Source organism: Odocoileus virginianus, chromosome 9, assembly GCF_023699985.2.
Source record: "Odocoileus virginianus isolate 20LAN1187 ecotype Illinois chromosome 9, Ovbor_1.2, whole genome shotgun sequence".
Taxonomy (NCBI): Eukaryota; Metazoa; Chordata; class Mammalia; order Artiodactyla; family Cervidae; genus Odocoileus; species Odocoileus virginianus.
Genome location: NC_069682.1, coordinates 73284475 through 73312266, shown reverse-complemented (window position 1 = coordinate 73312266; position 27792 = coordinate 73284475). Strand labels below are relative to the sequence as shown.

At 47.0% G+C, this 27792-nt stretch overlaps 1 long non-coding RNA gene across 1 annotated transcript; it reads left to right on the top strand.

Moving 5' to 3' along the window:
* Nucleotides 1–7825: 7825 nt before the first annotated feature.
* On the top strand, nucleotides 7826–11096 carry LOC139036524 (uncharacterized). Its single transcript, XR_011489291.1, has 3 exons — nucleotides 7826–8084; nucleotides 8999–9166; nucleotides 9322–11096. It is a non-coding gene; the product is annotated as an uncharacterized lncRNA (long non-coding RNA).
* Nucleotides 11097–27792: the final 16696 nt, after the last annotated feature.

Below are 27792 nucleotides of genomic sequence, written 5' to 3'. Positions count from 1 at the left end.
TGTGTGCGTGTGTGTGCACGTGCGTGTGTGCACGTGTGGCATGTGTGCACGTGTGCGTGTGTGCGTGTGTGCATGTGTGTGTGTTTGCAGGGTTGTAAATCATACTGCTCAGCTATTTAGTGTTGTGCTTAGAAAGCTTTTCCTTATATCAAAAGCATTTTCCCCCACTGCTCATCTTCAAGAATGCATTTGAAGGGCTGCATGAATTTATCCAGCAAGTGTTACGTGAGCACCTACTCTGGTCTGTGGGAGAGAAATGATGGAATAATGCCGAGCAACATTCTGTGCCAGACACTGCTCTTAGCCCTTCAATTAAATCGCTTCTTCCTTGCAACCATCCTATGAGGTGGTGCCATCATAATGCCCACTTTCTAGATGAGAAAACTGAGGCCCAAGGTTGCACAGATAATAGGGGAGCCAGCATTTGAATGCAGGACGGTCAGATGCAGCCTGGAATCTGGCTTTGCTGGGTACTTTGTGTTTAGTCGCTCCGTCCTGTTCGACTCTGCAACCCCGTGGACTGCAGCCTGCCTGTCTCCTCTGTCCATGGGATTCTCCAGGCAAGAATACTGGAGTGGGTTGCCATGCCCTCCTGCAGGGTATCTTCCTAATCCAGGGACTGAACCCAGGTTTCCCACATTCTTTACCATCTGAGCTACCAGGGAAGCCCTTTGGCCACCCACAAATGGTGACCTGATTCCAGAGGAGTTGGAGCTGAGACAGAGAATATACAGGAGCATGAGACAGCCCTGAGGGGGCTCCAGACCCATCCTGGGCATCATGGAAAGCTTCCTGGAGGAGGAGGTATCATCTTAGCTGAGGAAGTGGAAGGTGAGAACTCTGCAGACAGAGGGAACAGCACTTACCAGGGTCTAAGGCAGGAGCCGCCTGGGGTGTTGACAAGCTACAGCGGAGCTGGCTGAGGTTGGGGAGGTGGGTGGGGCCAGATCGTGCAGGGGCTGTGGGTCCTGGGAATCTTGGGGAGCCCTGGGGAGCCCCAGGGAGTCGTCCAGCTGGGATGTGTCATGACTGGGGAGGCTGTCCCTGCCCTAGGCCAGGCAGTGCCCCAGCTCAGTCCCCACAGGGTGTCTGAGGCCCCCTGGACAGTTTGTAACCTCCCTGCTATTCTAGACGGAAGAAGGTTCTGGAAGGTGGGGTCTGGACTAATTCGTTCACTTCGCTTGCCTGGGACCTAGATGGGTGCGGGCAGGTAAGATTCCTGGAACGGGGTAACAGCTGCCAGCCTGTGGAGATTCTGTCAGGACTGTGCCGCTGCCGGGGAGACTGGGCACCCCCGTGGCCCCGCGGGGCCCTCAGGCTGCAGGCCTCTGGAGGTGGGCCCGAGGCCTCAGCTTCGCCAGGACTTTGCTCTCGCTTGCCCGCGGTGTCTTGTTCGGTTTCCGAGAGGCCCCGGTTAACAGGTCGACCCTGGTGGGGGCCCTCTCAGAACTGGTCTGAAGGTCGTGAGGAGCCGGTGAGGAGCCGCGCGCGTGCAGGCGCCCCCCACCCCGTCTCCCCCCTTCCCTGGCCTGACTGGGACCCAGCACGGCGTCCCCCTCCTCTGCTCGGCCGAGGGCCTCCAAGGTAACTATTTGCTCCCACCCCCTCCGCCAAGCCCACTATCTTATCAGCTCAAACACTTCAGGGTTCAGGCCAAGAAGCCAAAGTCAACTTTGAAAAAGTCTTTAAAAGGCCAAAACACAAACACCGGGGAGGGCATTTGGAGGGGGTTGGAGGGGAGGGTGGGGAGGGAAGAGTGCTTGGTTCCTCTAACAGACTCGAGACGACGCTCGTGACTCTCTGGGCCCCCAGATGTGTGTTGGAGAACGGTCACTGTTCTCAGTAGCAAACGACCTAATTCAGCCACATCCATCAATTGGGAATGGATAAGTCATCTACAGTCTCTAAAAAGAGCAAAGCCAATTCCTATGCAGCAATAGGGACATAGATTTTAAAGTGGAAAAAAGAAAAAGCAGGAATACAAAGCTGGTTTATGTAAAATCAGTCAGATCCTTTTTGTGTAAATAGAAAAGGTGGGGGTGTATCTCCCTACATGCCTGTTGATGTGTAGAAATTTTCTGGAATCATTGCCCGGTGTCTGAAAATGTTAGCTGCTTCTGGGTCAGGAGTCAGGGGGAGACAAGCTTCCCGTTATCCTCTTGGTACCTTCTGAATGACTTAACATCATGTTAAAGTATTATCATAGAAATAAATAAGCTAAATAAGAGCATCAGAGATTTTGTTCCAGGCAAATAGCTGTAGAAGGTAAAGTGACTTGTAGCACAGGTCAGATTATTGAAGGTCTAGCTTAAGGGGAAAACCTAAGCCTAGCTAGAGTCCTCCTAGTAACTGACCATATTCGACCAAGACTTCCAAAGTTCTCTTGTGTTTTATAACCCTGCATGCTTAAAATGCACTTTCAAGACATCATCTCCTTGAACCTCTCAAATATTCTATAAAGTAGGATCAGGTCACTGGGTAGATTGATTCATTCATAAAACAAATAGTTACTATTTTAGGTGGTGAGGATGTTAGCAATCAACAAGACTGGCAAGATCCCTGATTTCAAGACTTCCTTTGATGGTTTAATGGCTAAGACTCTGTGCTTCCAATGCAGGGGACTAGGTTCAATTCCTGGTCAGGGAATTAAAATCTCACATGTTGCAACTAAAGATCTTGCATGCTGCAGCAAAGTTGAAAGATCCCGCATGCTACAACTATGACCCAGCGCAGCCAAACAAATAAATATTAAAAGAAAAATCCCTGATTTCGTGGAGTCTGTGGGACCAGAGGGAATGCTGAACAAATAACAAGCAAACAACAGCAATGCAAAAAGCAAGTATGATCATTGCAGCTGGAGGGGCTGGCAGGAGAATGAGACCAGGGAATAGAACTGATAATGGGCGGTGTGGGTAGTGGTCAGCAAAGGGGCTCTCCAGGAGGTGATACTTGAACTGAGACATGAATGAGAAAAAAGAACTGATCACAAGAAAATCAGGGGGAGGAAAGTCGCAGGAATAGCTAGTGCAAAGGCCCTGTGGCTACACTAAGCTTTGCTTGTGGGAGGAGCAGAGCAGTAGCCAGTGTGGCTTGCGCTTAGAGAGAGAGCCAAAGAGGGCTGGTAGGTCCACCTTGGGCAGGGTGGCAGGGGCTGGTTCTGGGGGCCTTGTGAACTTGGAATCCAGATGAAGAAATGGAGGCTCAGAAAGGTTATTTGCCCAAGTGAAAGTGAAAGTGTTAGTCACTCAGTTGTGTATGACTCTTTGCGACTGCGTGGACTGTAGCCTTCCAGGCTCCTTCTGTTTATGGAATTCTCCACGCAAGAACACTGGAGTGGGTAGCCATTCCTTACTCCAGAGGATCTTTCCGACCCAGGGATTGAAACTGGCTCTCCTGTATTGCAGGCAGATTCTTTTCCATCAGGTCACCAGGGAAGCCCAATTTGCCCAAGGTGACACAGTTATCATTGGCCAAGCCAGGATTCAGACCCAGGTTTACTAGCTTCATATCCAACCCTTTAAAGAGTCGTGTACATCTACATGTGGCAAAAACATGAAGCATGTATTTCCATACGGCATAGCCCATGTTCTGAAAACACTGGTGTTTTTAGTTATCTTTAGCACAGAAAAGTGTGCACATCCTACAGAGAGTTCTCACCAAGGGACAAACTCATCGAGTCAGCATCTAGATGAATGTTCCAGAATGAAACAGAACATCCCCAAAGCCCCTTGTATGTCTCCTCCCAGTAAATCCCCCCATGGTTAACGAACCCCTGTGCAGAGTTCTAACCTCAGAGCTTAATTTTACTGCTTCTGGACTTTATATAAATGGAATCACACAGCATGGGCTGTTCTCTGTCTGGTTTCTCTCACTCAGCATTACGACTGGAAGATTCACGGTGTTTCAATAGACTTTTACTGTGTTACTGCCCAGACCAAAATATCACATGAAGCACGCAAAAGCTTCCCTCCTCCAAAAAAAAAAGGCCACGAGGAAGGAGCTTACATGGGAAGCTGTTCAAGGGATATCGTTCAGTGAAAAAAGCAGGGACAAAACAATACATGTAAAGCAATCCCTGTTTTGTTGGGGAAGAGTTTTCCTTTTATGTGGAGCCAAAATGATTGTAGAAAATAAGTTAAATTTTCTCTCGGCCGTAGTGCACCATGAACTCTCTGTAAATCAAAACAGCCTCTGGATGGAGGGACTGCCGTGTATTTGAGGACGTGCTGAAGAAAAGATAGGATCTGCCCACTGGACTCACCTGAGCTATTTAGGTCATGTCTCTCTCCCTCCTACCCCACTCTGGCCATTTGTTCATGGTGAAACTGTCAACTTAAATGCCTGTATCATGCGGTTCAACCCTGGAGTCAAGGTTTCATGGAGATTCTCCCTGCATGCTGGGGATGACAGGTGGAATTCATTTTTCCTTATTTGTTTATTTTAATTTGTGGAGAAAGAATAAGAAAGTTTGTGTTAAATAATAGCCGTGGCAGCAGCAACAATCTGCCAAACAGAAAGGAAGCCTTTTCCATCCGTAGTTGATGCTGCCAGAAGGTCAGGCTGAGGACGGGGATGTCACCTGATGTACCGAGTCAGATGGGACCAGGGATGGAGCCTCGATCCCCCTCGTCACGGCCGGAGGTGTGGTGGAGCAGCACTCATGGGGCCATAACGGAACGGCTGACACCAGACAGACTAGGATTTGAATTCTGACCTTGCCCCTAGCTAGCTGGGGGGCTTGGCTGCCACTATTACATAACAAACACCCCCAAACGTAGTGGCAGAAGACAGCCATTTTATTCTTTCCGATTTATATCCCTCGGATCCTGTGGGTCAGGAATTCAGACAAGACACAGAGAGATGTATTTCTCCATTCTCCGATGTTGGGATCCGATGTTCTCCCATCTCCATCTCAGCTGGGATGACTTGAAGACAGGGGGTGACTTGGCGCCTAGAGGGCAGGGGTATCACATGAAGAGTCCTCATGTTGTATGGTTGGTGGCTGGTCCCTCTGCAGGGCTGGCGGGGGGACACCCTAGGTGTGACTTCTCCACGTAGTCTCTTCACTTGGGCTGGTTGGGCTTCCATATAACGTGGCGGTGGGGCTCCCAGGGCAAGCATTCCAAGAGATCACGCTGGAAGTGCAGGGCATCTTAATGATCTGGGCTCAGACGTCGCCTAGGATCATTTGCGTTTTGTCAGTTTATGCAGTCATAAAGGTCATCCAGGCTTCCAGGGGACGCGACAGGAGAGGTTGGAGAGACCTCCCTTCTCAATGGGAGGAGAGTCAAAGTCACTTTGTAATAAGAACCTGAGGAGGATATCCAGAACTTGGAACCTCACACATGGCAGGTCAGAGTTTAGCATAAGGCAGACATTTGGGAAAACAGTTTGAAAAAGCACTTCCTCAAAAGGTTAAACATGGAATTTCACTAGTCATTCTTCTCCTACATATATATATATATACACTCAAGAGAAGTGAAGACATACATTCCACAAAAACAAAGTCTGTCAGCAGATGAATGGACAAAGCGTGCCATATCCATCCAGTGGGGTGTTATTCAACCCTGAAAAGGGATGCGGTACTGATACCGGCTACATCCTGGGGAAACCACAAAGACATGCCAAGTGGAAGAAGCCAGGCGCCAAACCCCACAGACTGTATGATTCCATTTATCCGAAACATCCAGAAGAGGCACGTTCACAGAGACAGAAAGAAGGTTACTGATAGCCAGAGTCTGGGAAGGGGTGAATGGGGAGTGACTGCTAATCGACAGGGTTTTTTCTGGGGGCAAGGACGATGTTCTAAATTAGTAGTGACTTTTGTACAACTCTCTGAATATACCAAAATCCACTGGCTTGTACACTTCAAAAGGATCGATTCTGTGGCGTACAAAGTATGTCTCAGTAAAGCCGCTTCTCAAAGAAAAAGCAAGAAAAATCACAAGGGTGGGAGATATAGCTGTGAACCTCTTTAGACAATACACTGGGTGAACAGGAGCTCATGTTTCTATGCCTCATCTGTAAAATGGGGCTATTTGACAATCAAATGAGCTCCTAAGGTCTTTGGGGGATTAAAGATACAGCCCCAGGGCTGCATTGTGCAAGGACAACGTGGCTGGATCAGGGTGAATGAGCAGAGTTTCTCCTGCGAGCCAAAAAGAGCGAGGTGGGACATACAGTGATTATGACCAGAACCCAGCCTCCTCTGCCACCTCCGTGCAGCGCCCTGATCTGGCCCCATTTCCTTGTGCCTGGACTACGGCAGTAGGTCTGCACTGGTTGCCCTGATGCCATGCCTGTTCCTCACCCCACCCTCTACACACACACGCGTGTGCACAGTCCGCTCATGCAGCCATAGGGGAGTCTATCACAGTCTAAGTCCAGCCGTGTCCCCCTTCTGCCCAGAACCCTCCACGGCTCCCACCTCATGCAGAGGAAAAGCCACAGATCCCATGAGGCCCTCCCAGATCTGTGCCCCGGATGCCTCCCTGGCCTCACCTCTCTCACGGCTCCCCTCACCCTCCAGTTGCACCGGCCTCCTCGCCGCTCCTCAGGCACAGAAGGAAGGGTCATGCCCCAGGGCCTTTGCACTCGCTAGTGATTCCGGCTGGAGCATTCTTCCCACAGATACCCTCAAAGTTTGTTCCCTCACCTGCTTCAGGTACTTCCTCAAATGCCACCTTTTCAGTAGGGCCTGCCTCAACCACGCCTCACAGTCTGTATCCACTTTGGCTGCATTATTTTTCTCTGGCATTTTAAGTTATTTTTTTGTTCATCATCTGTCTCCCCAGCTGGAACATAAGTTCTATGAAGTGGAGGATGTTCTTCTGTTTTGCTCACAGCTATAATCCCAGGGCCTGGCACAGGGTAAGTGCTCAGTAAATATTGCTTGAGTGAATAAAGTGTGAAAACAAGCAATGAGTGAAGCAGTGCTGACGGAGGACAGCAGGGAGTGTGGAGACTGTGGCTCACCAGTAACCGTGGCCCCATCTGCAAGGTGCAGCAAAGACTTGGCTATGCACAGCCTAACGTTTCCACGTGGGAATGTGGAGCCAGTATGGCCAAGCGCCAAGTATTTCAAGGGAAACCAGAAACTTCTGTATTTATGTGAAATGTCTTGATTTTGAAACCATTAAACCACTGCTGATCAAAAATCCACATTGGCTGCCTACATATGTAGTGCATGTAAGTGTGCTTACTCGCTCGGTCATGCCTGACTCTTTGTGACCCTGTGGACTGTAGCCCGCCAGGCTCCTCTGTCCATGGGATTTTTCAGGCAAGAATGCTGGAGTGGGTTGCCATTTCCTCCTCCAGGGGATCTTTCTGACTCGGGTTGAACTCACATCTCCTGTGTCTCCTGCCTTGCAGGCAGATTCTTTACCCACTGAGCCACCCAGGATGTCCCTCCTTAGGGGGGAAGATGCCATCTGTGACCTCTGACCTAGGTCACAAATGCTTCCAAAGGGGTTTCACAGAACCCCAGATTTCTGGGAAAGCTGACAGGCCTTCTGAGAGCGGCAGCTGAAAAAGTAAACTTGGCCTTTGAGTGTTTCTGTGAAACGAATGGCATTTTCTTATTTAGGTTCTTGAGACGATTTTATTTCAGGGTGAGTTCCCTTCTCTTCTCATAACTCTCAATTCCACCCTCACATTTATGCTGTGCCCAGGCATCTTTCCGCCACGCTGGAGCAAAGATCAAAAGTAAATATTGGCAGAACATTGGTTTTACTGTGACCCAGATAAGGAACAGCCTAAAACGGAAATAGCGAGATTTTATTGTTCCTCCCACAACTTCCCTCCTCACCGGACTCCCTCAGTATTTACTTATTAATTTCACTTCCTACAAAGTCTTGGTGTTAATTTGGTTGCCAACAGGGCGGGGCCTGAACAGCTCCAGGAGCTCCAGGCTATAAATAAACCCACGAACAGCGCCCCCTGGAGTTGTGCCACGGCTGCCTACACGTGTTTATTCAGATCATCATCTCATTCTCATCGACGGGGCAGAGGAATCCTTTTTGCTTCAACAAATGTTTTCTGCTTTGTGAAAGTAACATGAGCACATGGAGAAAAATTTAGACAGGGTAAGAGTTGTGGGGCAAACTGCCTTCCTTCTGCCTTCCTCTGATCTTTCCCAGATCCTGTCTCCAGAAGCGCCAACTGTTGCCCATTTCTTGTGCGTGCTTTTAACTGTCCATAGGAATCTCTCTCAATCTCTCCTTGTTTCCAGCTCATAGTATATCACACACACATATCCATCCATGTATGTAATGTAGTATTTCTTCCTCTGTTTCCCATGTTTGTCTAACATTTCTTTTTGTACCAATGCCTTGCTTTTAACTGTCCATACGAATCTCTCTCAATCTCTCCTTCTTTCCAGCTCATAGTATATCACACACACCTATCCATCCATGTATGTAATGTAGTATCTCTTCCTCTGTTTCCCATGTTTGTCTAACATTTCTTTTTGTACCAATGGTTTATACAAGGCATCGACCAACGACGGCCAATACTTCTTAGGACCTATCTATCCCGCTGCGTGTGTCTGTACAGCCTGCAAGCTAAGAATGGTTTTACATTCTCTTACATTTTTAAATGGTTCAAAACAAATCGAAAGAAAGATGATACTTTATGGCCCATGAAAATGATATGCAATTCAAAGCATCCGTGAGTGAAGTTGTCCTGGGACCCCGTCCTGCCCGTGTGTTTGCATGCCGTGGCTGCTTTCACGCTCAGACGGCGTCCTTGAGGACGTGCACCAAGGGCTGTGTAGCCCACAGATCCCCAGGTATTTACTCTGTGGCCCTCTACATAGTAGAGGTTTATATAGTGCACGTTCTGCGTTTTTCACGTAACCAGAGCTCCTGGAAGTCTTCTGTTCTCAGCACGTGCAGATGGTTCCTGGCTTTGTTTAACTTCCGATTTTTTGATTTTATGATAGTGTAAAAGTGAAACGCGTTTGGTCTGATTCTGATTTTGAATTTTGATCTTTTTCCAGGCTCACGATATGCGGTCCAATCCTCTCTCGTGATGCCGGGCAGGGCTGTGAGCCATAGCTCCCGGTCGGCCCCACAGTCACCAGGGTGAACCGCTGATACACTGACAGCCGTTCTGGACCCAGACAACCATCCTGTTCTTCTCTGTCTGCACGGTGTCAATAGATGACGTGAGATGTTTAACATTCTATTATTAAATAGGCTTTGTGTTAATTGAGTTTGCCCAGCTCTAGGCTAATATAAGTGTTCTGAGCACGCTTAAGGTAGGCAAGGTTAAGCTGTGATAATAGGTTAGATGCGGTAAGTGTATTTTCTTCTTTTTAAGGCTGCACTGCATGGCCTGTGGGATCTGACCAGGGACTGAATCCTGGCCACTTGGAGGGGATTCCCTTCAGCTCACTTTTCACTTAAGATTTTCAACTTACGACGCGTTCACTGGGATGTAACCTTATCGTAAGTCAGGGAAGATCTGCGTTGATTGACCTCATTCCTGTTAACAAAGGCTCCAGCACCTCTGATTGCATTGGTGGGCCATCACTGATCCAGTTCTTAGGACAGACCCCTGAAATTCTTGTATAAATGAAAAGAGTTCATGCCTCAGGACAGTTTGAAAATTCCTGACAAGTACAAGAAATCCCAAGTTGTCTCTCTGTTTATAATTTATATCTTGTTCTTTGAGAAACGGGATTTGCGGCAGCTTATAACAGGAGGGGCAGGCCCAGTAAAACTGTAAAACTACTAAGACAGAGGTGAAATACCAGGAAAGGATTGGAGTCGAGATGCCTGCTCCTCCTGGCTTAGGAAGCCTGGATTATATTTGAGCTTGAAGCTTTATTTGATTCATATTTGCAGATGATGCAGAAATCTTTGTGGATGTTTATTTTCCTCAATAAGGAGGTTGAAGGCAGAAGGCCTCTGAGAAGCTGGAAAAAATGCCAATTGGAATAACAGAAAAGTGTTTCCTACCCTTACAATTGCCAAATCTTGAAGTAAATGAATTATAATTAGCAATATTTTTCTTTAACTTACATAATTTTGTAAAAACCTTAAACATGGTTGTTTCATCTGGAGAAAAAATACCCATGAATTCATGGTTCTGATGAATTAGTAATATGTGTGCTTTTTCAAATGTGTGTAAATACATAATAAATACTAAAAAGTTTTTGAAAGCACAACTTTATCCACATACCACCTACAATAATCTTGAAAACCAACAGAGGTGCTTGTGCTAAACATTTGAAAATGCTGGGGTGTCAGACACCGGTGGTTACCATGCCTGTTGCCATTTCTTCCTTCCTTTCCACTGATGGAAACCTGTGTTTGTTCTGCTGGTCATATACCCAGGCCTGGGAAATAAACCACATTTGATTTAAGGCAATTATTGCCATCCTATTCTCCTGGACCCGTGATTGGTCTAGAGGTAGTCATTTGACCCAGTTCTGGCCAAAGGGAAACTCTGCTGGGGGCTTCTGGGAAAGGATTTCCTCTCTGATAAGAAAGAGGCATATGAGGAGAGATCTGTTTGCCTCTTTTCTTCCTTTCCTGATTCGGATGTAATTGTGTGAAGAGGTGATGAGTGAGCTGTGGCAACCACCTTGTGACATTAGGTGAATACCCTAAGGACAAGTTGCTGACTTGCAGTTGAAGGCAAGGAGCATAGGTCCTTTACCATCACCCTGAGATTCCAAATACACCCTAGGGTCTCCAGTCTCCAGAAGTCTTTAAAAAAACAATAAATGCTATTATTATCTAAACTGCTATTGTGGAGCCTCTGAAAACTATCTTAACGGATCCAGTTGGCTTTGTCCTTTAGAGCTGGACTCCAAGAGCCAACAGATTCAGGGCCATATTCCAGCTCCACCAAGTATTCTGCTATCCTGGCAAGTGGCTTAACTTTTCTAAGCCTTAGTTTTTCTGATCATAAAATATTTATCTTTTGCAGTGATTTTTTTGAGGAAAAAAATTAAAATTCATTTAAAGCACTGGGAACATGAAAGTACTGTTAGTATTAGCATCAATATTATTTCTTTAGTATTCATATTCTCCTCTAAGAAGGTGGGACAGAGACAGGAGGTTCACAGTACCTAACTAAAGACCACAAGCCTAGCACAAGCAGAGAAGAAGTTGATCTGAGTGTCAGAACTGACCACAAGCTGCAGATGAGTCAGTGCTTCATGGGACAAGCTTAGTGGAAGCCTTGGGGTCTAGACTACCAGTGTGATAGGCAGATTCCTGGCTGTGAACTCTCTGGTTCAGGATTTGTGACTCACACTTTCCAGGAGCACAGATTCTACGTTTGGTCATCTCATCTTTTTAAAGGATGTGGGAAGCTGTCCTGGGTCCAATGGCTTGGAGGCAGTGGCCTGGGGGCTATTTACGTAAGAGACTGGAAAGATTCAGGGGCAAGGTCGTCACTGCCTTATGTTTGGTTTACAGGGCAGCTGTTGGCCGTGTCTATAGCAGCCTGAGTGAAAGGAAATAGACCAGGAGGCATAGCATGAGCTGAAGGAGCATTAGATGGTGAGTCAGTAAACTCGTGACTCCAGTGTGTGACCCGAGGAAGTTTCTTCTCAGTTCCAGACCTCAGTATCTCCCTATGTACAGTGGGGCTCCAGAGCAACCTAAGGTCTTACGACAGAAATGCATTTGGCAGCAAGGAGGTGGAAATGCAAGTGACTGATGCTCAAACAAGCAAGGGTTTATTTTTCCCCATAATAAGAAGTTCAGAGGGAGACAGTTGGTCTTGACTTAGTGGCTCAAGAAAATCAGGGCTCTTGCAGGCATCTCTGCAGTTCTCTCAGCTTCCCGTCATGGTTTCAGGATAGATGTTCAGTCCTTCTAATGATAAGAAGAGAGGCTGCACCATCCACTCTGTCCCCTTTGCTCAAAGTGAAAGATTTCCCTGCATGCCAGGAACTCCCCTTACATTTCTTTTGGCAGATCTGGTCACGTGATGGATCACATGCGTGAGCCAGCTGCCAAGGAGCTGGGAAAGTGAGGGCACGGTCACTGTTGCGGAAGGTGAGAAGGAGACGGGAATGCGTGTGGGTTTGCCGAGCACAGGGTCTCAGGACTGCAAAGCCCTGATCCTGGCCCCCGAGGTCTCGGGCGTCCAGAGACACTGTTGTCCTCCTGCGGTCCTTCCAGCGACAGTGGAAGCTGAGAGAACAAGACCTGGATTCGAATCCTGCCTCCAACACTGGCTCTTAGTAGGACTGTGGGAAAGTCCTTGCATGTCGAGACTGCACATCTCCAACAGGATGGACTATAAAATCCAGCTCCTTCCCGGGGCTTCAGGACCCTCTGCAGTCTCATAGCACCCCATACACCAAAGGGCTCTGCCTTTGGACCCAAACTGGGTTTACAGCTCTGCGTTGCCGTTTTGAAATCCTTACTGATTTCAGAACAAGTGCCCTGCATTTTCATTTTACATCTGGCTCTGATAATCCCATAGCAGGGTCTGTATAGTTTGTCAGACCCTGTGTGAATTACCCATTTACCCATTACTATTGTATATAGTCCAGGTCTCTGGGCTGAAAATGACAAACAAACCCAGCTCAAAAGAGTTTAAGAAAAAAGAGAGAGTGTGTGTGTGAGAATGTATAGGTTTATGCAAATGGGACTTCCCTCATGGCTCAGAGGATAAAGTGTCTGCCTACAGTGCTGGAGACCTGGGTTCGATTCCTAGGTTGGGAAGATTCCCTGGAGAAGGAAATGGCAATCCACTCCAGTACTCTTGCTTGGAAAATCCCGTGGACAGAGAAATCTGGTAGGCTACAGTCCATAGGAAAACAACTGAGTGACTTCCCTTTCACTTCATGCAAATTGAAATTCTTGAGATGGGTTCAGCTTCAGGAGTGGCTGGATCCAGATGTGTACCTGCTCTTTAGGAGCCATGCCCCTTCCAGCTCTCAGCTCTCTTTCCTTCTGTGTCAGTTATGGTCACCCTGTAGCCCCAGGAATGCAGGCTGCCACTCTGCCAGGTCAGCAAGCCAAGTGGATAAAAGCTGACTTTCCTATGTTTTCCCAGCATCAGTCTGGGGTTGACTTGGGTTGGCCTGACTTGGTCCCATGCCCATCCCAGAGTGAATCCTTAGGAATGGGGGTGGAATATGCTCATTGCCCAGGCCTAGTACACCTATTGCTCTTGTTGGGAAGACAACCCACTTCCCCTTGAGCCACATGGAATGATAATGGGAAGGAGTGATTCCCAGAAGAGGGGAGGGGGATGGACAGTGGTCAGGTACAAACAACAGTTGGCTATTGAACGCCACCCCCCCCCCCCCGACCCGCAACTATCCCTGTTCCAAGGCCTCCTTTATATGTGCTTCAGTTCAGTTCAGTTCAGTCGCTCAGTTGTGTCCGACTCTTTGTGAACCCATGAATCGCAGCACGCCAGGCCTCCCTGTCCATCACCAACTGCTGGAGTTTACTCAAACTTATGCCCATCGAGTCAGTGATGCCATCCAGCCATCTCATCCTCTGTCGTCTCCTTCTCCTCCTGCCCCCAATCCCTCCCAGCATCAGGGTCTTTTCAAATGAGTCAAGTCTTCGCATGAGGTGGCCAAAGTGTTGGAGTTTCAGCTTCAACATCAGTCCTTCCAATGAACACCCAGGACTGATGATCTCCTTTAGGATGGACTGGTTGGATCTCCTTGCAGTCCAAGGGACTCTCAAGACTCTTCTCTAACACCACAGTTCAAAAGCAGCAATTCTTCAGCGCTCAGCTTTCTTCACAGTCCAACCCTCACATCCATACATGACCACTGGAAAAACCATAGCCTTGACCAGACGGACCTTTGTTGGCAAAGTAATGTTTCTGCTTTTTAATATGCTGTCAAGTTTGGTCATAACTTTAGTACTCCATAAATGTTTGTTTAATGAATGAGTGATTATACGAAGTAAACTACTAGCAGAAAAATCGATCTGATTTCTCAGGATTTAAGTGCTCTTAGAGATCATTTCTGATTGTCCACGTCCGGCCCACTTTTGCTCTATTCTCCCGGGCTGGCATCATTTCAACCCCAGAACCCTGATCCCGCCTGCTGCAGTACACAGCAAGGCTGCCTCATGGGGCCGAGTCCCCTGTGGGCCCCCGCCCACTGCAGGCCCAGGCACATGGAGGCTGAATCAAGAACGGCTCACTCTGCCCCGTGGAAAATGCCCAGGAGGCTCTAGCCCAGGGAGATGGCGAGCGGCGTCTGATAAAGGCAGGCGTCACCAGGCCTTTCTCCTGCCCTCATTGGCCGGTTTTGGCAGGGCACACTTTCACCCAGTTCTCTTTTGCATCAAGAGCTTCCAAAGAATCCTCCCTGTACCTGAGTCACACGCAGGGCCTGGGCAGGTGATGCTGGAGCAGACAACCTCGGAGCCTAGCACACTCAGGGACACACGCTTCACCTAAGAGGGTCCCTAGGACTCAGCTGCCTCCCACTGTGGCTCCATGAAAAGTATGCGGGTGGTGAAGCCAGACCTTCTGATTTTTCCAGTAGACCGTTTTAGAGGCTCGCAGCAAAATCGAGCAGAAAGTACAGAGAATTCTCATATCTCCCTGCTCCCACCCTATCCCACGCTCAGCCTCACCACCTATCAACAACCCCCCACCCCACCCCCTGGCCAGAGTGGTACGTTTGCTACAATCAATGAATCTAATGGACACATCGTTAGGGACCCAGTCAGAGTCTGTAATTACATTAGGGTTCACTCTTGGTGCTGTGCCTTCTATGGGTTTGGACAAATGTGTCCTGACACGTGTCTGTACTGTCATAGCGTGCTACAGAATTCTTTCACTGCCCTCTAAGTCTGCTCTGCTCGCTCAGTCATTGCTCCCTCCCTGCAAAGCCCCAGTAACTCTTGATCTTTTTATTGTCTCCATAAGGTCGGCCTTTTCTAGACCTTCTGATTATCTTATTGCATTTTCTTGCAATACCCCAGGGTTTGGGCTGAACTGCCAGCATCCACTCTGAATGGTAGATGCCCAGGTCAGTCTGGTTAAATATTTTGCACATTATTCCTGGAAATATCCCTTTCTTTAAATGCTGATGATAAATTCTAATTTTATGAAAACATCATGGAGGCCAAATCAAATAGGCTGCAGGCTGCATTTGGTTCGTGGGCCACTGGTCTGAGAACTCAGATATGAGGATGAAGAAGGGTGAAGTTGGAGTCTGAAAGCTCTGGTCTGCTCAGCCGCTTCCGAGCTGAGTGACCTTGGAATCACCTTGGTCTCAGCCTGTCTGTTAAGCGAAGGCCTTGAGAATGCGATGATGCAGGAAGGGACACAGTTGGTGGTCATCTCTGGGGCTGGGTGTCCTGGAGTTTTCACAGGCTCCCATGGACTGCAGTGGGCACAGCAAGCCAAGACACACATGCACTGCTCTTGTAAAATCTGAAGATGGTAAAAACATCAAAAATTCGCAGACACATACAGGCTTGGAGGGTAAGGGGAAGTAAGAGAACAGTGAAGGGAGGCTTGTTGCCTGCTTGGCTGGTCAAAGGGAAAATTTCTCTGCCTCCCAGAAACTCTCCATTACAACAACCATCTTGATGAGGGCAAAGTTGATCCAGAGTTAGGAGCCAGGCTGCCTGGGGTCTAATCCTGGTCTTGCCATGTACCAGCCGTGTGCCCTTGAGAAAGTAACTTCATCTCTCTGCGCACCAGAGCGTCAGAGGTGCTGTTCTTATCGTGGTCTATGTGATTGGTGCCCCTTGAGCTGGGCAGCACATGGCTGTCTCTGGTGACCTTGAGGTTCTTGTCTGGAAGATCAGGGTCAAGTGAATTAACTCACGGAACGTGTAGGAAGTAATTAACTCACGGAACCAAGTAATGGTTCCCTAAGCGTCCACCAAGAGAGGTGCTGTCATCTCTGCTCTGGGCCACGTGCTTCAGCTGCAACTAGCACTACTGTACTGTAACCACCCCATTTTAAAGAAGAGAAAACTGAGGCTCAGAAAACAGTCTCCGAGAAGGTGAGTAACTCTCTCAGGGTCACCCAGCTAGAAAGTGGCAGAGAACAACAACAACAACAAAAGGCAGGAATGGAACAAGATTGGAAACAGCTAGCTCTGACTCAGCATCCCTTGTCTCATGATGGGCCCATTGCTTTAAGCACATCATCTCAGCACAGCTCCAACACTTTTGCCTCCCCCGCCTCCCCGGGCTCCTTGCCTTAAGAGGGTGTATTTTCCACTGCCCCTAACCTCTACTTCAGAGGAGAGAAGGGCCCCATTCCAGACAAGGCTGCCAGAGCTGAGTCTAGTTCTCAAGGTTCATGGATGGGTTCCCAGTGGGGTGCTCTGGCCCCGTGACCAGAGCCTCACCTCTTCTCCCCCTTTAATCCTCAGATTTCAAAGCACTTTATACGCACACTCTAATTAGAGAAGACACCTTCCTGTACTCATAATAAACTCTCTTGTGGGGCCCCAGGGCATCAGGGCTGCAAACACTACTAATTCTAGGATATACTCACAGGATGTGGCCAGAACAGCCTTGACTCAGACTACCTGATTCAAGGTAGCCCCCCTCTTCTCTTTCTCTCTCTCCTGTACCTGCTCTGTTTTCAATGTCGCCTGGACCAGTTATTTTAAATTGTGTATTTGTTTAATAGCATACTGACTCAATATCAGCAGCTATGTTTATAGAGCAACCACTACATGCTGGTCTTGCATTTTGCTTTTACCATCATCTCTCAGCAGCCAAGGGCTTCCCAGCTGGTGCTTGTGGTAAAGAACTCACCTGTCAATGCCGAAGATGTAAGAGACAGAGGTTCTATCCCTGGGTTGGGAAGACTCCCTGGAGGAGGGCATGGCCACCCACTCCAGTCTTCTTTCCTGGAGAAGCCCATGGACAGAGGAGCCTGGCAGGCAATGGTCCATGGTGCCGCAAAGAGTCAGACATGACTGAAGCAACTGATCATGCACGTGTGCACACACATGCTCAGTATCCACAAGGCATTGTTTCCAAGACCCGTACAGAATAGGAAATCTATGGATACTCAAGTCCTTTATGTAAAATGTCAGGGTATTTGCATAGAGCCCACTTTAAATCATTTCTAGATTACTTAAAATACCTAATACAATGTAAATGTTATATTAATCGTTGCTGGCATATGGCAAAGTCAGGTTTTACTTTTTGAAACTTTCTGAAATTGTTTTTTCCAGATACTTTCGATCCTTGGTGGGTTGAATCCACAGATGTGGAACCCTCCATGTAAAGGACCGACTATGTCAACCTCCTGGGGCACAGAGAGGTCAAGTAACTTCTCCGAGGTCACACAGCTAGCGAGGAAGCTGTATTTAGTTGCTTATTTATTTATCTGGGTGTTTTGTGTTTTTCTCCCAACTCATCCATCCATCCATCCATCCGGTCATCTATCCATTCATTTTTCAAACACATTTCTTTAATGAAAACTATATGCCTGGCTGGGCTTTAGACCCTGGAGACACAGAAGTGATCATTTTCACTGCTGCATCCCCAGTGCCTCATATGATGTCTGGCACGTAGTAGGCACCCAATAAATATTTATGGATTGAATTAACACGATCTTGTGCTTGGCCTGTGTGCCAACACATGTCTTTGGTAAATACTGACGCCTCTTTCTGTGCCCCAGGGAGAAGGAAAACCACACTGTTGGCTCTTTTCTGGTTCTCCATGTTTTTTCCCATCTCCACACCTTTGCTAGAGCTCTTCCCTCTGGTGGCCTTTCCTTTCCCCTTGTGTAGATCAGTGGTTGATACACTATGGCCTAGGGGCCAAACCTGACCCATCATCTGTTTCTGTAAATAAAGTTTTATTGGAGCACAGCTGCATCTCTTTGTTTCTGGATTATCCATGGCTGATTTTGATCTACAACAGCAGAAGTGAGTAGCTGTGGCAGAGACCTGTGGATCTAAATACTTACTATCTGGCTCTTTATAGAAAAGATTTGTTGGCCCCTGATCCAGCTGACTTTTCCATATCTTTTAAGAATGAGTTGAAATGCCTCCTCCTCCAGGAAGCATTCCGTGATCTCCCAGGCTGGCTTAAGGGTCTTTACTATGTGTTCCAATAGTCCCATCTTCCCTCTAAAACAGAGTTTCTCAATGTTCCCCTGGTCCAGGAACCTTTTTAGGTACTTTTTTTCCTAGTTGGCCAATCTCCATGAAATTTTAATACACAGATAACCTGTACATCTGTTTTAATACACAGATAATCTGTGTGTTTGCAGCCCTTTGAAGGGCCATAAACCTTGGTAATCTCTAAGTATTTTTTGCCTCTGTTGAGACTATGGGTGAACATAACTCTTATTGTTCTGTGTTCATTCAGTTGAACAGAATCTATTGAGCACCTACTATGTGCCAGGCTCTGCTTTAGGCACAGAGGACAACAAAAGCAAAGGCGACAAAAGCAAAAATAAACAAGTGGAACTACATCAAACTAAAAAAGAAACTTTTGCAGAGCAAAGGAAACCATCAACAAAATGAAAAGACAGCCTACTGAACGTGAGAAGATATTCGCAAATGATGTGTCTGCTAAGGGGTTAATATCACAACCACGCAAAGGACTCATACAACTCAGCATCAAAAGAGTGAACCAGTTAAACGATGGGCAGAGGCTCTGAATAGACGGTTTTCCAAAGAGGACATACAGATGGCCAGCAGACACATGAAGATGCTGAACATCACTAATCATCGGGGAAAGGCAAATGGAAACTACAATGAGATTTCACCTCACATCTGCCAGAATGCCTATCATCAAAAAGACAACATAGAGCGAGAATTGGCGAGGATGTGAAGAAAAGGTGAAGGCCGCACACTGTTGGTAGGGATGTGAATTGGCACAGCCACCATGGAAACCAGTATAGAGGTTCCTCAAAGCATCACAGCTAGAACAACCATGCGATCTAGCAGCTCCACTTCTGCGTACCTTTCTGAGGAAAACAAAAGCACTTATTTGAAAAGATATTTGCCCCTCAACGGGGCTTCCTGGGTAACTCAAAAAGTAAAGAATCTGCCTGCAATGTGGGAGACCTGGGTTCAGTCCCTGGGTTGGGAAGATCCCCTGGAGAAGGGCGTGGCAGCCCACTCCAGTATTCTGGCCTGGAGGGTTCCCTGGACAGAGGAGTCTGGCGGGCTGCAGTTCACGGAGTCGCAAAGAATCAGGCACGACTGAAGCGACACACAGATGTGCACATGCCCCTCATTATCGCAGCATTATTTACAACAGGGCTCGTGTGCCGGTGGTGCTGGCGCGTTACAATTCCATCAAGGGGTAAAGAACAGGTGGTGTGCATATACATATAAAGTGAAATTGAAGTCGCTCAGTTGTGTCCAACTCTTTGAGACCCCGTAGACTGTACTCCACCAGGCTCCTCCGTCCATGGGATTCTCCAGGCAAGAATACTGGAGTGGGTTGCCAGTTCCTTCTCTTATATATGTGTGTGTGTGTGTGTGTGTGTGTGTGTGTGTGTGTGTGTGTGTGTGTGTGTATAAACCCCTTGCAGATATATCATTTGCAAATATCTTATCAGATATATCACTTGCCCTTCCCCGATGATGAGTGATGCTCAGTATCTTCAGATACTCCATTCAGTACCTGCTGGTCATCTGTGTGTCTTCTTTGGAAAACCGTCTATTCAGATCCTCTGCCCATTTTTTTTTCCCCAGAATTCAATTTTATTTCACATTGATAGAAACCATGAAAAAGATTTACATTTTCCCACATTACAGTACAGCATTTCAACGGAATATTTCTTGCCATAAGTTAGATCTTGCTGATTTGTATCAGTGAAACAACAGTTTATATTCTTCAAGGTAAAGCAAGATGACTTAGTAAATGATTGTTTAAAAACTGTGAATCCAGACATAAACATAGGGCTTCATTATTCACATGCTCTATATAGTCCATACCAAGCCATTTCCATCATCAAATAGCACCCATTTATGAAGATGCCGTCCTAACACTGTCCTAGTCAGCTTGAATACAGCAGAGAAATGAACACCAGTTCAGAAATATCAAGTGTACATTTTTGCTATGTATTAAACTGTGGTAACTACACCACATGTATTGAGTTCTGACTAACTTTTGTTACCCATAAATTTATTTTCAAGTAATTTTAACCGATAATTTGAAAAATCTGATTATTAAAAATCAAATAATTGCTATTTTTACATTTGCACAAAAGCTAACTTAAAAAGATTATTTGACTACAGTGAAAACTTTAAATGAGTCTGTTCCTCTGCCCATTTTTTAATTGGTTTGCTCTTTTGATGTTGAGTTGTATGAGTTCTTTGTATATTTGTGATATTAACCCTTTATCAGATATATCATTTGAGAATACACACACACACACACACACACACACACACACACACACACACACTGGAATATTACTCAGTCATAAAAATGAAATTTTGCCGTTTGTGACACATGGATGAACCTAGAAGGTGAAATAAGTCAGAGAATGACAAATACCACTTGACATCACTTGTATGTGAAATCTAAAAATCAAGAAAAATGAACAAACTTTGTAAGACAGAAATAGTCTCAGACACAGGGAATACCCTAGTGGCTGCAAGAGGGAGGGGTGGGGGAATGAGTGGAATAAGTGAGGGAGACTGAGGTACCAATGTTATAAAGTACACCATTTAGGGGGTGTGATGTACAGTATTGATGCTGAAGCTGAAACTCCAATACTTTGGCCACCTCATGTGAAGAGTTGACTCATTGGAAAAGACCTTGATGCTGGGAGGGATTGGGGGCAGGAGGAGAAGGGGACGACAGAGGATGAGATGTCTGGATGGCATCACCGACTCGATGGACATGAGTGTGAGTAAACTCTGGGAGTTGGTGATGGACAGGGAGGCCTGGCGTGCTGCAGTTCATGGGGTCGCAAAGAGTCAGACACGACTGAGCGACTGAACTGAACTGAACTGATGTCCAGTGTGGGGGATGTAGCCAACAACACTGTAATAACTTGCTATGGTGACAGAGGGCAACTAGACTTATCGTGGCGACCATTTGGTAGCATATAAAAATATTGAAACACTATGTGATACACTTGAAACTAGTGTAATATCTTAAGTCCCCTATACTTCAATAAAATTTTTTAAAAAATGATAGACAAACCTGAAAAACACTAATTCCAAAAAGGAGATATATAGACCCGCGTGTTCACTGCATTTTTATTTCTAATAGCCAAGACATGGAAACAACGTAAGTGTCCATCAACAGATGACTGAATAAAGAAAATGTTGTGTGTGATATATATATATAGTATTATATATACTATATAATATTATGTAATACATATGATATAATATATAAATGATATAATTACATATAATTATATATTATACTACTATACTATATTTTTATTGTTATATAAAATATCATACTGTATAGTGTTATTATATTAATATATTTTATATACTATTATATAAAATTATATATTATATAAAATATATAATATGTAAAATATAATATAATTATATATAATATTAAAACTTTGTTATACATAATAATATATATATAATTTACTATTATTCAGCCATAAAAAAGAATGAAATCTTCCCATTTGTGACAACATGGATGGAAACGGAGGACGTTATGCTAAGTGAGATGTCAGACAGAGAAAGATAAACATCACACGATCTCATGTATATGTGGAATCTAAAACAAAAACAACTTAGCTCATAGATACAAAGAACATGTTGGTGGTCGTCAGAGGTGTGGGGAGTGGTGGCTACACTGGTGAAGAGTATCCAAGGGACACATTTCCAGTTAAAAAATAGTCACGTCATCGGGATGTGCTGTACAGCCTGGCAGCTGTAATTAATAATACAGAACTGCATATTTGAAAGTTGCTGAGTGAGCAGAATGTAACGTTCTCATCATGAGAAAAAATGTGTGTAGCTATGTATGGTGACAGACATTAACTAGACTTATTCTGACTATCATTTCACAATATAAGCAAATATCAAATTGTTATATTCTATACTTGTAACTAATATAATGTCATACGTCAATTGTGCCTCCATCAAAACAAAGAAAAGCCTTGAGTTACAGTTGGTTTGTTCTCCAGCACAACCCACGTGTGACCTCTGGGCATTTGCTTTTGCTTTTTCCTCTGCCTCGGTAGCCCTTCCATACCTTTGGCTCAGTTAGTATCCCATCCCTATTTGCATCTCCCTGGTAGCTCAGCTGGTAAGAATCCGTCTGCAATGCAGGAGACACTGGATCGACTCCTGGGTCGGGAAGATTCACCTGGAAAAGGGATAAGCTACCCACTCCAGTATTCTTGGGCTTCCCTGGTCGCTCTGATGGTAAAGAATCTGCCTGCAATGCAGGAGACCTGAGTTTGATCCCTGGGTTGGGAAGATCCCCTGGAGGAGGGCATGGCAACCCACACCAGTATTCTTGCCTGGAGAATCCCATGGACAGAGAAGCCTGGCAGGCTACAGTCCGTGGGTTTGCAAGAGTTGGACATGACTGAATGACTAAGCACAGCACATTTGCATCTCAGCTTCTATATCACCTCCTCAGGGAAGTCTTCCCTGATTTTCCAGGCAAGATTCAGTTCCCCCCACCCCCAACCCTGTCAGCATCCTTACATCATTCATTCATTCATTCTTTCTTTCCTTCACTTAAACATTCAACCACTTATCCACCAAACATCCATAGAGTGCCTACTTTGCTCTAGGATTTGTTCCAGGCACAGAGAACATAGCTACTGCTTTCATGGAGCTCATGTTTGGGGATCATCCAGTAAACAGGCAAACAGATAAGAGAACATCAGACAAATACGTGACATGAAGTGAATGAACAGGGCTGCGTGGTAAGAGGGTGACGGGTGGGGTCCTCCCTGAGGAGGTGATGTTTGAATCAACATTTGAATAAAGAAGGAGGAGCTGGTCATGGAAAGATCTGGGAAAAGCAGACCCGGGAAAGGGGGCAGCAAGAGCAAAGGCACCAAGGCAGGAACATAATCAGTGCAACTGAGGAACAGCCAGGAAGCCCCTGTGGCTGCAGCCCAGGAGGAGAGGTGCGCCCAGAAAGGGTGGGTGGTGGCAGGCTGAGCAGGACCTTAAGACCGTCATACGGGCTCTGGATCCTGACCTGGGAGCAGAGGGCAGCTGTCAGGGGGTTTTAACACGGTTCTGTATTTCTCCACAGTCTTTCTTCACCTTTTGCAGTTCTGCTTTTGCATGACTTTTGGAGTGGTGTCTTTTCCAGTGGTCATGTATGGATGTGAGACTTGGATTATAAAGAAAGCTGAGCACCGAAAAATTGATGCTTTTGAACTGTGGTGTTGGAGAAGACTCTTGAGAGTCCCTTAGACTGCAAGGAGATCCAACCAGTCCATCCTGAAGGAGATCAGTCCTGGGTGTTCATTGGAAGGACTGATCCTGAAGCTGAAACTCCAATACTTTGGCCACCTGATGCGAAGAGCTGACTCATTGGAAAAGACCCTGATGCTGGGAAAGATTTAGGGCAGGAGGAGAAGGGGACAACAGAGGATGAGATGGCTGGATGGCATCACTGACTCGATGGACATGGGTTTGGGTGGACTCCCAGAATTGGTGATGGACAGGGAGGCCAGCGTGCTGCGGTTCATGGGGTCGCAAAGAGTTGGACACAACTGGGTGACTGAACTGAACTGACTGACTGACCCCACAGGAGTCCACCACGTCCCTTCTGATCCCTGAATATCTGTCTGACTCATAATAACCACAGCTCTCAGGTTGGGTGCCCCCAGAAGCAGGTACTGAGACAGGAATGTAAGTTGTGTATTTAGGAGGTGATCCTAGGAAGTTAGGAAGTGGGGACACCAAACAGGGAAGGGAAGGCAGCCGGTCCGGGGTATGTTTTTGAGCAGGTTCCTGCTGTGGCCAGCTGGGGCTCACTCCTGCTGGGGCAAGGACATCTCGCCGACGTAGTCCCACCTAGGAGAGAGGAAGTGGGTTTTCATCCACAACCTCCATGTCACTGGTTGAGGGTTGCCACCAGGGCATGAACTCTTGGGCATTTCCGGCCCGACTGGCAGGGGCTTAACGTGCTCTGGTGGCCGGAGAGAACCCTCAGCACAGAGACACAGGTGCCGGTGGTTGGAAGGCACTGGATGGTGAGCGGGGGTGGGCAGGGTCTATATTTAAGTAACTCATTGACAGCTGACCAATAGAAGAGACAAGGAAGAAATGCCTCTGAACATGGTAGCGTGGGCTCCACTTCCCCTACAGTTTTCAGCGAATCCCCAGAGCTCCTCAGAGGGTTAGGTTTTTTGCTCAGTCTCTTGGTTTCTGTGTGGCCAGGATAGAAGGTTCTGGAAGCCTGCCCTGCCATCCCAGGAGGCTGGGGCTCACCACATCCTGGGAAACTGAAGAGGAGAAATTTGGATTTTTCTCTAGGAAGCAGTGTCCTCAACAGTCCACAAGGCTTTATCAGCGTTCAGCCCTCTCTTGTTGGGCAGGCGGCCCTGGCGGTTGGGGCGCTACATTCCAGGAGCGAAAAAAAAACCCTGCCCTTCTCACCCCGCCTGGGAAAACTGGACCACACTGGGATGGCACCCTGCCCTCCGCCCACCACCCGGAAACTGGCCTGGCTGGCAACGGGGTGGGTAGGGAAGAAGGCAGAGCTGTTTGAACGTGTCCCTCACTACCGCATGAGGGGTGGGAGACGGCAGGGGTGAGCTGCAGAAACGTGATGAGGTTCTAGTTTCCTCTTGATGCAGATCCCGTCGCCCCATGAGTGGGCCTGTGCAGACAGAGATGGTGAGCGATATAAAGATGCGGTGGGGCAGAGAGACGCCTTTCAGACGAGCGAGTCAAAGAATCCTGCCCATTACCTGGAACCCGGAGGCCTCCCACCTGCCCTGTGCACTAGGTAAGCAGTGGGCATCATTCCATGAGACCAGGTTTCTTCAGCCACGGCACTGCTGACAATGGGGATGGATGCTCAGTTCTCTACCGGAGAGGGCAATGGCGCCCCACTCCAGTACTCTTGCCTGGAAAATCCCATGGATGGAGGAGCCTGGTGGGCTGCAGTCCATGGGGTCGCTAAGAGTTGGACACGAATGAGCAGCTTCACTTTCCCTTTTCACTTTCATGCATTGGAGAAGGAAATGGCAACCCACTCCAGTGTTCTTGCCTGGAGAGTCCCAGAGACGGGGGAACCTGGTGGGCTGCCGCCTATGGGGTCACACGGAGTCAGACACGACTGAAGAGACTTAGCAGCAGCAGCAACTCCGCTCTCTACAGTGGGGGCTGTCCTGTGCGTTGTAGGATGTTTGGATGCATCCCTGGCCACTCACGATGGACCAGGAGCAGTTGCCCATTCCCATTCATGATGATCAAAAAGGACACAAACTCGCCCCTGGTTGAAAACCACTGCATTAGACCCACATGTACTTACAGGAGGGCTTATTTTGTTCCAAGTCCTGTGTTCAGTGACTTACATGCCTCAGTCACATGCATTGAGTCACAACCAATTTATCAAGCTGGGGCGGATGTGGCAGCCCCATACTGTCGTGCGCAGGCTGCTAACCTGTCCTCCCCTCCTTACGGTGTTGCCCTGGCCTCATGTACAACATGCCTCCACCCCACATTCATATTGTAGCAGGGAAATGGAGAGATGGAACCTGGAAGTTGTCCCCATGGCTTAACACCACATCCCATTGGTCAAAACTTGGTCACAGGACCACATCTAACTGCTCGGAAGGCTGGGAAATGTAGTCTTTATGGGGACAGCCCCATCCTCAGCTACAAGTCCCCCATGGAGTTGGGGAAGGATCAGTTTAGTTCGGTTCAGTTGCTCAAGTCGTGTCTGACTCTTTGTGACCTCATGGACTGCAGCACACCAGGCCTCCCTGTCCATCACCAACACCAATTCCCGGAGTTTACCCAAACTCATGTCCACTGAGTCAGTGATGCCATCCAACCATCTCACCCTCTGTTGTCCCCTTCTCCTCCCATCTTCAATCTTTCCCAGCATCAGGGTTTTTTCCAATGAGTCAGTTCTTTGCATCAGATGGTCAAAGTATTGGAGTTTCAGCTTCAGCATCAGTTCTTCCAATGAATATTCAGGACTGATTTTCTTCAGGATGAACTGGTTGGATCTCTTTGCAGTCCAAGGGACTCTCAAGAGTCTTCTCCAATACCACAGTTCAAAAGCATCAATTCTTCAGCACTCCACTTTAGGACAACTGGCAGCCTCAACTACGTCGCACTTCATAGATAGGGAAATTGAGGCACAGAGTGGTTAAATATTCATCCAAGATCACCCATAGAATAAGGAAATTAAGAAAAGAAATGGATATAAAGTGTAAATGCTCAACGCCAGCCTTCTTCCCTCCTGTATCCTTGGAGGGTCATCCATTGCCATTTATTGGTTCCAAAGATCTTCTTTACAGCAGGTTACTGAAAGTTTTCCTACACCTCTAGGACTGAAGAGTTTCCATTCACCCCTGAAATCCACACCCTTTAGGTCATCCAGGTGCAATTTTCAAGCAACCCAAAGGTGTTAAGAATCATTTATCTAGTGGAGCAAAGGGCCCAAGACCCCTGTTTTCTTACATGGGCAGGCGGGAGAAATGTTGAGGCAAGCTCTCAGCCAAAAAGATTTACCTACACAGTAAGGATGCTGAGGTCAAGAGAAGGGAAGGGACTTTTTCAAGGCCACACAGCTGGCTCCTGGAAGAGTCAGGGCTAGGACCCCAGATGAGGAACCCTGACAAACCACTGTCTTCTAGTTTCCAAGCCCTGGGAGGCATTGCCCCTCCTCCCCCTTCTCACTGCCTGTCCTCTGTCCTGAGCATCTGCCCCCTTTCCTGCCTTAATCCCTTTAGCACTGTGTCAGTGAGATTTCTGGAAGAAGCTGAGGTTTACATTTTGGCGACACTGTTGTTGTCTATCCAACAGCCAGACTCTCTTGTCTTCAAAAGCAGAACCTTGATTTTGTTAAGGAGTAGGAGGTGATAAGTCTGGGCCCAGGGAAGGGATTAAGATGGGGCTAACTTAGTCATATCCCATTCTTCTGGATTTCAATTTACTTTCCCAGTCTCCTTTGCAGTGTAGAACAGACGTATGTCCAGTTCTGGCCAATTCAATGTAAGGGGTGTCCCTTCAAGGAGACTGTGGGAAAGATTACCTCCCCAGATTAAAAGAGCTCTAGGAAAACGGAAGTTCCCCTCTCCCCTCAGCACTTTCTCCTGTCTTGAACTCTGTTAAAGATGTGATGCTAGAGGCAGTGGCAACTATCTTGTGACCACAAGGAGGCAAGACTAATGACAAAAAGCCAACGCATAGAATGGCTAAGTGGAAAGGTTGAAAGTGGCTGGATACTGGATGATATTGTTGAGTTGCTGCCTTGACCCTGAAACTATCTATCTCCAGCTATTTTGTCCTCTGAAAAAATTAAATGCCTTTACTGTTTAAGCCACAGTTAGTGGATTATTCTGAAATTTACTGCTGAAAGGGTTAAGGCACTTCAGTTGTGTCTGACTCAGGACTGTAGCCTGCCAGGTTCCTCTGTCCATGGGATTTTCCAGGCAAGAATACTGGAGTGAGTTGCCATTTCCTACTTGAGGGGGTCTTCCCCCACTCCATCCCGCTAGGAACCAAACCACACCCCTTACATCTCCTGCATTGGCAGGTGGGTTCTTTACCACTAGTGCTAAAGAAGGCATTCATAGCCAATATAATTATGCTCAGTCCACCATATTTTGGCCCTGAAGTTTCTACCCAACTCCCAGATGGTAGGACCATCACTTATTTTTATGAGTGGTCGACACCTCTTTTTTTTCCTATTTGGAAGCTGATGGAG